At 34.6% G+C, this 11,964-nt stretch overlaps 1 long non-coding RNA gene across 1 annotated transcript in view; it reads right to left on the bottom strand.

The window, feature by feature from the left end:
* Nucleotides 1–1,003: 1,003 nt before the first annotated feature.
* Nucleotides 1,004–11,964, bottom strand: part of LOC115896483 — a 182,226-nt gene continuing 171,265 nt past the window's right edge. Inside the window, exon 4 of the long non-coding RNA XR_004056364.1 lies at nt 1,004–1,505. This is a non-coding gene — a long non-coding RNA (uncharacterized LOC115896483). The remainder of the gene's footprint in view (nt 1,506–11,964) is intronic.

Here is an 11,964-nt window from a genome sequence, read left to right as displayed (position 1 = left end):
CATAAGAAATAGGGCTCTCAGTTCCAGCCTTAAAGGAGTTTTTCCATCTGGTGGGTGAGACAGAATATACATAGATGTGAATCACTTGGGTCTTATGATGCATCATGCACACAAGTGGAGTTCAGTGCCCTGTGCTAAGAAGGCTCACGACAAAGTGGTATTCAGCAGTATTCCAAAACAGAAGACTTCCTGGAGTTAGTAATTATTTTTGAAAAATTTTATTTAAAACCCTTATAAAACTAATATATGCACATAGGTTCTTTGGACATTCAAACAATTCAGAAGTACATATAATACCGGATATAAGTTTTCCTTTATATCCTTTCTCAAACTTACAATTCTATTCACTTAGGTAACTTCTGTTAGCATTTGCTATATGATATGCTATATTCAGATTATCTCTATTTTTCTGTCATCTATTTTTCTCTCTATGTATCTGTCCATGAATGAGATCAAACTATACACATATTCTGCAGTTTTCTCTTTAACTTGTCAATATGTATTATAATTTTTCTCATGTTAGCATGCATATATATGTATTATGTACATTTTTTTGAAAAATTTTATATAGCATGTATGTATCCTAACGTAAACTTTATTGATTTGTACATTTCATCTATCACAAACAGCATTGCAATGAAAATTCTTGCAGTTAATTCATTTATTTATTCGCTTGATAGATGTTTATTGAGTGACTACTATATGTCAGGCATTGCCTTAGGTGTGGCAAAAATGAACAAAAAACACACAACTAACCAACCAACAAACCAATGATAACAAAAATATGTGGTTACTGATAGAGTTGGAACCATGGACTTAGTAATCATGATAAATACTTTAATGCAATATTTTTTAAAGGTCAAAATTAAAGTTCTATGATAAAATATGAGAATTTTAAATAAAAAGAGTCTGTAGCTAGCTCATAGTCTAGTTAAGGAGACATTAAATAAATACAAAATTATTATTATTACTATTATTCACAAATTGTGATGAGGGAAAACGATAGGCTATTATAAGAGGATCCTGTGCTACATTAGATTCAGGTGTTAGAGACTGTCACAGATTGGTTTTCTCTAGAAGCCAATCAGAAGAGAATTAGCAGTTAGGGGGTTTGTTAGGGTGTGTTCTTAAGACCAACGCCTGGGAGAGAAAAGACAGCAGGATTTGGGAGAGCGAGAGGTTGAGCTGCAATGCCTTCTCAGCTGGAACCTCAGGTGACTCTGTGGCAGTTCTGGAGGTAGAACGACTTCTTAAAACTCTACCAAGTTAGGACAAGAGGGATGGGCTGAGTCCTCATGTCAATAAATCACTTAAATGTGGACCACCTTGAGAAGGCGTTGTGTCCTTGAACCAGGTGGCTTTATTCAGTTAAGATAATTCCTGAAGGGGTCTGCAATGGAGTGCTGACTGCTGACTGCCCTCATGGCATCTTGAAGGAGACCTCAGTGGCACATCAGAGAGATGACAGCATCCACCACGGAAACCATATTGCAAGGGAAATGAACCTGCAGGAGAAACAGTAATATGAAATTCCTTCAACAAGTGTTTATGAAGCTCCTATTATATGACAGGTACGATTTCAAGTTCTGGAAAGTACTGCAGAAGATGAAGAAAAGTTTTTTTACTAAAGGCTTATGAGGTGCCATGACCTGTGTTAAGCCCTTCCCAAGAATTATTTAATCATTCCTTTCCAAGGAATTTATAAACCGGATCCCATAATCATTCCCATTTTACAGGTAAGAAAATTGAGGCTCAGAGATTTTTGCAGCTAGATCATAATCTCACAGCTAATGAGTCATAAGCAGCATTTGAACCTAAAGTCTTTATACTACAATGTCTTTGAGTGTCCTTGATCTCAATTTAACATTGCCCTGTTATTGTGTGCATATTAGACTATTCTGTATTATAGATTTCTAGAAGTAAGGTTGTTGTGTCAAAGTGTATATGCATTTTTAAATGTTAGTAGATACTACCAAATTGATCTTCAAATAGTACCAATTTATATCTTTACTCTGGGCCTATAGAAATGCATATTTGCCCACAGCCTTGTCACCTGTGGTTATTAACATTCTTTTCATTACTGTTAAAATAATAAGTGAAAATTTAGTATAATTGTTATTTTAACTTGGCTTTTCCAAAGGACCAATGAGGTTAAGTCTTTTCTCATACTTATTGGCAATTTCAGGGCTTATTTCTTGTGAATTGCCTGTTTATAATTTTTCTGAATTTTATTGTGTTATCTTATTTTCAATAATTAGTAGTTCTTTGCCTATATGTTGCAAATATTTTTCACAATCTCTTTCTTGTTTTTTAAATGTTTTTATCCATCTCTCATTACATAATTTGTTTTGAAAAATTAAGTAGTCAAAGCTTTCAATCTTTAAGCTTTCTGGATTTTATGTCTTGCATAGAAAAGCTTTTTACATCTCAAATATAAAAAATGTTTTGTATTTTAATGTACATACATAAAATTGTGGAACAACCCATGTGGAATTTATTTATGTGAATTATGTGAGATAGATGTTTAACTTAATTTTTTTTCCAGTGGATAGCTAAAATTCTATTGAGTTTTCCTGAATGATTTTAAATGTTACTTTTATCATCTAACTCTCATTGATACTATCTCTGCTTCTAGATTCTATTTAGTTTTATTATTTTATTTTTCCATTCTTGAACCAATTTGATACTAATTATTGCTATATTGTTGTAATTACTGTATTTGGTAGGGCAAGTCTCCTTTCTTTGCTCTTCTAGGTGAATTTAAAAGTCAATGTATCAAGTCCTACAAATTATCCCATTGGGATTTTGATTGGGATTGCACTGAGTTGTAGATTAATTATAGATTAATTTGTAGATGACTTTACCTGACTTAAATGCTTATAAAACACCTTGATAAGGTTAAGACTTGAAATCTAAAATATAGTTACCAATTTGTTCAGTTTTTACTTTGTCCTTCCATAAAATACAGTTTTATTCATGTATCTTATAACTTTCCTCACATACTTCTAGCACTTAGGACTAAATCATGAGACATTACAATATTTGCAGGTATTGTAATGAGTACCTTTGTTCATAACATCTTTGAATTATTTATTGCTCTGACATAAGAAAAAATAGCTAACACTTAAATATACTTTACTATATGCCAGGCATAGTGCTTTACATGTATAAAAACATTTAATTCTCAAAGCAACTCAGTGAGGATGGTGCCATTATTAATCTGATTTTACAGAAGAAGATACTGAGACATGGAGAAGTTAAGTAACTAGACTACACAATTATAATATATCTGGGAAAAAGTGGAGCCAGCGTGAAACAAGGCAAAGAATTTCTCCACAGTCTGCTCTTGAACCACTATGTTTTGATCTGTGTGATGGTTGTTCTCCTGGTCATCTTACTAAATCCTTTTATTACTTCTGACCCTTCTTAAAGTTGTTTGATTAGGTAGAAATTGCATAATCAGCTTATCATGGCAATTTAAAATATTACATTTGCATACTTATTCTGTTTATGTCACTTTTTTCATATTGCTTGAGGATCTTGCCCTGCCTTTCCCATCATCTAGAGTACCTCCCACGCCCTTCTTTGAGAAGGTCTCAAACAGCATAATTAATGTATGTTTCATGCATGCAATCATTTGTAGACTACTTAGGATTTTCTACAAAGAGAGCCATCTTATTCACAAAGAATGTTCTTTTTACTTTTTTCCTTTTCTACCCATACATATTATTTCTTTTTCTAGCTGTATTGTTCTTGCTGGGACCTCCACTGAAATGTAGACACCTTTCCTTTGAGAAGGAAAGAGTTCATTGTTTTACCATTATGTGTGCTGTTACCTTTAGATTTTCAATAGATGTTATCAAGTTTAAAAAGTTTCCTTTTTTTGTAGTTTCTTATTAGTTAATATGACTTGATATTTTGGATTTTGTCAAATGCCTTAATGCATTTATGAAGATGATCACTTTTTTGTTGTTGTTGTAATCTGTTTATATAGTGAGTTACGTTGGTTGATTGTATTTTGTTAACCCAACCCTGAATTTCTGTGATAAACCCCACCTGATCATGATTTCTTATTCTTTTTACATAATGTTGGATTCCATTTAGTAATTTTTTTGTTAAGAAGGTTTGTTTCCATGTTCATGATTGCTCTGTAGTTGCTTTTTCTTTTTAATGCTTGATTACTGGTCTTAGTAATAAAGTATTTTTGGATTCATGCAAGAAGTTGGAAAGTATTACCTTCTTATATGTTTTCTAAGAGTTTGCAAAAAATATGGTATTATTTCTTCTTTAAAAGTTTGATAAAATGTGTCAACAAAGCCACTTAGGCCTGGAGTTTCCTTTGTGAGAGGTTCTTAAGTACAAAGTCATATTTTTAAAAAATAGGTAAAAGGCTATTTGAGTTATGTATTCTTTCTAAGTAAGCTTTCATGCATTCTTTGTTTCAATAAATTTATTTTATCTAGACTATGAAATTTACTAGCATAAAGTTCTTTATAATAATCCCTCATTATCTTTGTAATATCTGTAGGATCTGTAGTTATGTCTCCTCTCTCTTCCTGCTGTTGGTAAATCAATTTTTTTTCCTGATCACTCTTTCTAAAGACTTATTAGATGTATTAAACTTCTCACAGAAACAGCTCTTTGGTTCATTGATTTTTCTCTAGTTTTTTCTGTTTTCAATTCTATTGGTTTTTGCCTTTATTTTTGTAATTTACCTTCACTTACTTTGTGTTTGATTTTTCTTTCTTTCTTTCTTTTTTCTTTTTTTTTTTTTTTTCTTTTCAGACGGAGTCTTGCTCTGTTGCCCAGGCTGGAGTACAGTGGCATGATCTCAGCTCACTGCAAGCTCCGCCTCCCAGATTAATGCCATTCTCCTGCCTTCAGCCTCCCAAGTAGCTGGGATTGCAGGCATCCACCAGTACCATGCCTGGCTAATTTTTCTGTATTTTTAGTAGAGATGGGGTTTCACTGTGTTCGCCAGGATGGTCTCGATCTCTCACCTCGTGACCTTGATCTCCTGACCACCCACCTCAGCCTCCCAAAGTGCTGGGATTACAGGCGTGAGCCCGCCTTCCTTCCTTCCTTCCTTCCTTCCTTCCTTCCTTCCTTCCTTCCTTCCTTCCTTCCTTCCTTCCTTCCTTCCTTCCTATTTCTCTCTCTCTCTCTCTTTCTCTCTCTTTCTCTCTTTCACAAATGGAGTCTGTTGTCTAGGCTGGAGTGTAGTGGTGTGATTATAGCTAATTGCAGATTTGTTCCTCTTTTTTATTTTCTTAAGGTGGATGCCTAGCTACCTTTCTTCACTTCTAATAAAGACATTTAAAGTTATACATTTCTTTTTAAGCACTGCAGCGTACAAATTTTGATATCCTGTGTTTTAATTTTCATTCAGATACAGACTTTCTTATTTTGTATGTGATATCTTCTTTGATCAATGGGTATTTAGTAACGTGTCATTAGTTTCCAAATATTTTGAGATTTCCTCTTATCAATTCCTAATACAATTCCCTGTTACCAGAAAACTTACTTTGCATGACTTGAATCCTTTAAAATTTACTGGGGCTTGTTTTGTGGCCCAGAATATGGCCTATTTTAATAAATATTCTGTGTACACTTGAAAAGAACGTGTATTCTGCTGTTATTGGATGTAATGCTACTTAAGTATCTATTAGTTCAAATTTGTTTATGGCAGTGGTTAAATGTCCTATATACTTAGTGATTTTCTGCCTACTTATTCTATCATTATCGAGAGAAATGTGTTGAAATCCCTGACTATTGTTGTGAATTTTTCTACCACCTTTTCAGTCCTATGTGTTTTGCTTCATATATTTTGAATCTCCATTATCAGGGACATGAAAATTTAGAGTTGTTATGTCCTTTTGATTTTTGTCTCCTTTGTCATTTTAAAATGATCTGATTGATCTCTGATAATATTCTTTGCACTGAAATTTTTGTCTAATATTAATAAAGCTATGCTAGCTATTTTTACTACTATTGGCTGAGAATATTTGTTTTGATTCTTTCATTTTCAACCTCTCTATAATTTTATTTAAAGCCATTTATTATAGACAGTATATAATTGGCTCTGGCTTTTTTTTTGTGCTTCAGTTTAGACGATTAGCACATATTTTCAAGTTTACTGATCTTTTCTTCTATAGTAACTAAACTGCTGCTAATCCTATTCACTGAGTTTTTTTTTAATTTTAGATAACATGTTTTCTACCTGTATAGCTCCATTCGATAATTTTATTTTACAGTTTCCATTTTTTCTCATTTCCTTCTTGTATTTCTTAAAATCCTTGAACATATTTATATTACCTTATTACCTGTTTATAAATCCTTGTATGAGAATTCTATTATGCCTATTGCTTTTGGTTTTATTTCTATTGAATGACTTTTCTCCTATTTATTTGTCACATTGTTCTGCTTCTTCACACATATAGTAATTTTTTATTGGATATTAGATGTTTTATTGAATATCTGGTTTGCTTGTTTAAGCATAACCCTTAAATAATTTAAGCATGACCCTTTTGGGGTCTTCCCTCAATGTGCTGGGCTTTTAATAAGGTCCCTTCACTATGACATATTAGAAATTGAACATCTCTCAGCTCTTTGTGAACTTGGAAATTGTTCAGATTAGTTTTCCACTGTGCTTTGTTGCTTGCCTTTGTAGAGGTTCACATTACTTATTAAGTGTAATTTGTTTGGAACCTTCCTTAACCATGATCCAAAAAGTGCCTTCAGTCAAAAAGATAGAGCGACCATGAGGCTTATCTTAATCATTTACCTTTCTTCAAAGATTGCAGTCATATGGGACCTGTTATCTAATGTCTGAAAACATTGCTTCTGACATTTGTCTAGGTTTATTTTTATTTATGGGGTGACAGGAATAGGTCTGGAGCCACTTACTTCCTCATTGAAGAAGTGAAAGTTCTTTCTCTAGTTTTTATTTATATTAATGTACTGAATTTTGTTGCTAAAAATTACATCGATATTTGGAACCCTACTTTTCATAATATGTTACTCATGTATACATTTTTAGGTACTTTCACTAATATTTTAATTAGAATTTTTGTATTTGGATTCATAAGTAAGGATGATTGGGAGTATCCTTTAATCCTATTTTTCCCTGACTTTAGTGTCAGAGTTGTAATTTATAAATTTATTTAGAAAGTTGCTAAACATTTTACATGCTGTGTAATAGTTCTAAAACCAGAATTTATACTTTTTGTCTTACATTTCTCATGAAAATATCTGTATTAGATCTTTTATTAGGAGATAGAGGGAATACTTTTATTTCTGGAGTGCCTTTTAAATTTCTTTTATAATTATTGATATATTTGTGTTTCCTGCCTCTTAATTTTGTTTTTAAATAGAGACAAGGTCTTGCCATCTTTCCCAGGCTGGTCTCGAACTCCCGAGGTCAAGTAATCTTCCCATCTCAGCCTCCCAAAGTGCTGGGATTACAGGTGTGAGTCACCATATCTGGCCTTCTACCTCTGTTTGTTTGACTTTTTATTTTCCTAATCATTTCATCTAAGTTGTATGTATTTACACCTAAAATTCCCTCATGATTCAGAAAATCCTTATCCTTTTCCTATATATGGCATTTTCCTATATATGACATTTCCTATATATGACTTCTAATGTTTTAAAATTTGTTTAATCTTTTTTCTTTGTTGCATTCACCAAATTTTATCTATTTTGCCTTTTCAAATCATATTTTGACATTTTCAAAGAGTGTATTTTTAGTGAAGTTTAGGAAATGAGAGGGCTAAAGAGAGAAGACAACATTATATTACACAAGAAGAAGAACACACATAAAGACAATGCAAGAATGTGTGTGGAAAGGTGTGTGGGATGATGAGATGGAAGAGGGGGGTGGGATGAAGGGTCTTGAGGAATATCCTAAGGGCTAGGCAAAGAACTTCTGAGTTGAAACAGCTGATGATGAGAAATGATGCCATGTTTATAAGCTTTGGAAACATATAATTGAAATAGACTTGGAAGAAAATTATTTCAACAGCTTTGGTATGTTGACACGCTCGGATTTTGAAGGCAGAGAGCTTTTCTTGGGATGCTGCCTCAGAAAGGCTTAAGAGAACACAAGGATGATTTAGATAAGTTGTTTTGAAAATGGAAAAATGAAGTGTGAACCCAAAATATAATATTGAAGAGAATATGGTGTATATTGACTCTGGAAATACATGCGTGGTTTTAGCAGTGGGAAAAGGTATGAGAAGGAAAATTTTAAAAAGGAGAATGTTGCAAAGTTGTAAGATTTTGAGAACTGAAAAAAGGTGGTATAATAAATGTTGGTAAAGAAATTGGGTTGAGCTGCCTAACAGGGTGGACGGGGCAAGCGGGTATCTGCTCAGGATACATAATAGATATGTGATATTAAATAGATGTTCTACAGATGTTCTAGACACATGAATAAAATATAAAATCATATTCAGGGTCACCAAAGATTTCAGGGGTCTGGTTTCCTCAGGCTTCAAAAGGCGCTTTCAGGTGGATAGGTTTCTCTTTTTGGCTTTTTACAACCCTTAAATGAGAGTTAAATCTAGTGTTTTCAGTTGAGTCTAACAATTTGAGCAGGATAAACATCAGGTGGCTGGGCGTAGTGGCTCATGCCTGTAATCCCTGCCCTTTGAGAGGCAGAGGCAGGCAGATAACGAGGGCAGGAGATCAAGACCATCCTGGCCAACATGGTGAATCCCATTTCTACTAAAATACAAAAAATTAGCCAGACGTGGTGACGCATGCCTGTAGTCCCAGGTACTTGGGAGGCTGAGGCAGGGGAATCACTTGAATTTGGGAGGCAGAGGTTGCAGTAAGCCGAGATCGTGCCACTGCACTCTAGTCTAGCAACAGAGCAAGACTCCATCCCCACAACACCAAAAGAAAAAAAAATCAGGTAAATTCATTATTATTATTATTATTATTATTATTATTATTATTTAGAATATGCTGGGGGGTAATAGAAGCCTTCACCAGGATTGCTTAAGAATCAAAGAGGTTATTACAGGCAAAACTCAGAAGCAAGAGAATATAGTTCTGGAATTCCTTTTTGCCTTCTGATGCTTGACAAGAGTACTCAGTTTTGAAAAGAGGTCGCTATGCTCTGATGGTCCTTTCTTGTATTTCCTGCATGACTCTTTATAGGAAGGCCAGAAACTATCACTATAGCAGCTGTATATGTAAGCATTTAAGGTCCAAACGAGTATAGTCCATTATAACACTTTGACCTTACTGTTTCAGGCCTAGTAATGCTGTTTTTCTAAAAAGCAGCATTTAACAGCAGTTGTTTTCCAAATAATGTAGCATGTTTTCCCCTACTCTAATAGCTTATATAAAGAACCATTTTCCCAAGTTACCCATGGATGTTGAAAATAATTTCTGCATTTCCCCTGGCTTACATTCTAGTTGTCAAAAAGTCAAAACACAAACACTAGCTGAACAGACTCAGTTACATCTCAACATGGTAATTGTTAAATCACTCAGTAGAAGGAAAAAAAAAGTCACACAAGGAGTTATTATTATGCATATGCATTTTTAATGTCTGATTCTCTGTATAACCTTAAATTACAATGAAAGTTAAATTTCCCTTGCTGATTTATAAACATAATGTAAACTCTAGACACAGTTAATGATATTGCAATGTAAAAGTGTTCCGTTGCAAACTAAAGACCTTGCTTAGCGCTGGAAAGCTCCAGGTTCATTTCAATGTGATCATTGAGGCACTATGCAGAGATTATGCATTTATTGTATTTTTTTCATGAATACATGAATGAATAATAAGTTCAACAAACAAGAGTTTCCTACTGGGAATGTCAAACAAATCATTCTGCCAAGTGCTCTGAATTTCAATCAATCACTCTCCATAACACTTGCCCCACTGCGATCTTCAGCTTCAGCAGAGTCAGCACTTGGAATCACTACAAGCAATCTTGGACAGGAGGCATAAGGTGCAAGAGTGCAGAAAGAGCAGGCCATCCTCCTGTTCTTCTCACCCAAGCAGGAGTTCTCTGCCAAGACACATACTTGTTGCCTTTATATTAGTGGGGGTCTAGGGTAATGGTGGCTCATATTCCAATAGCCTTGATTCTACCACACCCTTGCTGTTTCCCATAAGTTGGAGTCCACAAGTTCTAGTGAATGGCTCAGTGGAGAGAAAGTATCCATTTGAGGTGCACGGAAAAAACTGAACAAACACTAGTAAACAGAACTGCACAGCTGTAGCACTTTTAGGACCTGAATGAATGCTAACAGTGTTATTAGTGTAAAAACACCATGCAAGATTTGGTTTGTAGAGCATGGAGTCTTTATTTTAGGAAGAATTATTTGAGGTTTTAATGTTGCATTTTGGTGTCTGTCTTCAGGAATCACTATTTTCACCTAAAAGAGTTCAACACCACTATTATGGTACCCTCGATTCATACTGAGGTGGGATAAGAAGTGTGGAGAAGAGAACAATTCTTTATTTGCATTTGTTCGTCCAAAGGTAGTTTTAGGACAAAGAACTCTTTAGATGGAGCTGTTACCTCCTTCTGCCCCTTTACCTACATCGTAACCTGAGGTGGATTCTGGTACTAAAGTTGAGAACCATATTGGATGCCAGTTTGAAGTGAATTTCCTATAGCTTGATGCAGCATGCTTAGTCTAAGGAAAGTTGCCCATATACTGGTTGAATATCTCTTAGCCAAAATGCTTGGGGCCAGAAGTATTTTGGGTTTCAGATTTTCCCTGATTTTAGGATATATGCATACACATAATGAGACATCTTGAGGATAGGCCCAAGTCTAAACACGAAATTTTATCAGAGTTTGAAGCATTTCAGATTTTAGATTTTCCAGTTAGGGGTGCTCAAGTTGTACCAGGAAAGCTTGCTACTCATCACCTACCAAATTAATGACTACTCAACAAATTTTGAGTGAATTCCAAAGGCTGTGATAATCAGATTTCTACTTCAGTATAAACACATAGTTTACCTCCTCCCAGTCAATTAAATGTTACCAAATAATACAACTGCTCATGTTTTATTTATAGCCTTCAGAATGAGAATCTTATTTTTACTAACTTTAATTAGACTCTCCTGGCCACAGGACCTGTCCTGTATCTGTGTGAATCAGATGTTGGTTGTCTGTTTTCATAGCGCATGAAGTACAAAGCATAGCTGTTACTTAATAGAGGTTGGTTCCTGTCCTCTCTATTCCTTAACATTTATCACAAAAACAAATACCACAAGTTGCAGATTTATCAAGTTTTGTTACAAATATGCCTTTTCCACTATGAATCTGATATAAATAAATACAGGTTTCATTGCATTTTTTGTAGAGGCAAGTGGCTGGATACAATGTGACAATTATTTTAACCTTTAGTGGTAGGCCCTAGATTAAACATTTGGGGTTGGGAAATGATTCCAATAGAAACAGGCCCTTAAATTCCTCTACCAATGGTCCTGGCTGGCTGTGCAATGCAGGATAAATAACATCACCATTGTATAGATTTAACAAAAAACAGACTGAACACAGGATATCCAGTTAGGATGCTGAAGTTGGCCAGCAAAGTGATGATAAAAACTTGAAGCAGTAGAAGTGGCACAGACAGAGCTGGTAAGACTAAAACTCACAGAAGTGTGTATGTGTGCATGCATGTGTATGTATGAATGTGCATGTGCTGTGTGATGAGGGAAGGGAAAGGAGTTGTGAATAGCTCCTAAGTTTTCTCATTTGTGAAATGCAAAAGTTGTACAGATTTGTTCCAAAGGCCCTTCTGGTAATGTAGCATAGTTTTTAAAGGACAGAATGGAGCTGAACTGCTTGAGGTTCAATTCCTTAGTAAATTACTTACCTTCTCTGTGCCTTGGGGTCCTCATCAGTGACAAGGTTGTTATAAGGATTTGAGTTGATATGTATAAACTACTTACCCAGGTAAATTCTATAAGTAAGCTATTATTCCAAT

Source organism: Rhinopithecus roxellana, chromosome 3 (genome assembly GCF_007565055.1).
Source record: "Rhinopithecus roxellana isolate Shanxi Qingling chromosome 3, ASM756505v1, whole genome shotgun sequence".
NCBI lineage: Eukaryota > Metazoa > Chordata > Mammalia > Primates > Cercopithecidae > Rhinopithecus > Rhinopithecus roxellana.
This window is presented reverse-complemented; position numbering and strand designations above follow the sequence as displayed.